Raw genomic sequence first — 506 nt, 5'->3', positions numbered from 1 at the left:
CTGTTTTGGTCGTTTCCTTGAGGTAATGAAGTTCCAGTGTTAATCGTTAACATTAACAGTTGAAAATAATGCTTGGCTTGTGTAAGTTAATATGATAAATCTTCTGAGCTGTTTTGCCTGATTGATTATGCATTCAGATAAATAGGTGAAGAGACACAGCAGAGCAAACAATGAGCAAATAACATTGTTTGTCATTTGTAAACTATAGTAAATTGTAGTATATACTATATGTATATTGTAGTATTTTTACAACACTGTAAATGAATGTTAACGAATACTGTAGTGTTAACTTATAGTGAACTGATAAACTGTAATAAATACTGTAGTATTTTTAGTTTTTACTACAGTGAACTTGTAGTATAATATACCCTAGTTGTTGAAAACTTAGTACAGTATTGGGTTTATTTGTTTATGTTATGCCTACTGTAGTTAAATTACCACAAAATCTATAGAATTATACACAACAAATTAATTCAAGTACTTACTTTAGTATGGTTAAAAAACAC

This window comes from Gobio gobio (genome assembly GCF_949357685.1).
Source record: "Gobio gobio genome assembly, chromosome: 11".
Lineage (NCBI taxonomy): Eukaryota > Metazoa > Chordata > Actinopteri > Cypriniformes > Gobionidae > Gobio > Gobio gobio.
This window is presented reverse-complemented; position numbering follows the sequence as displayed.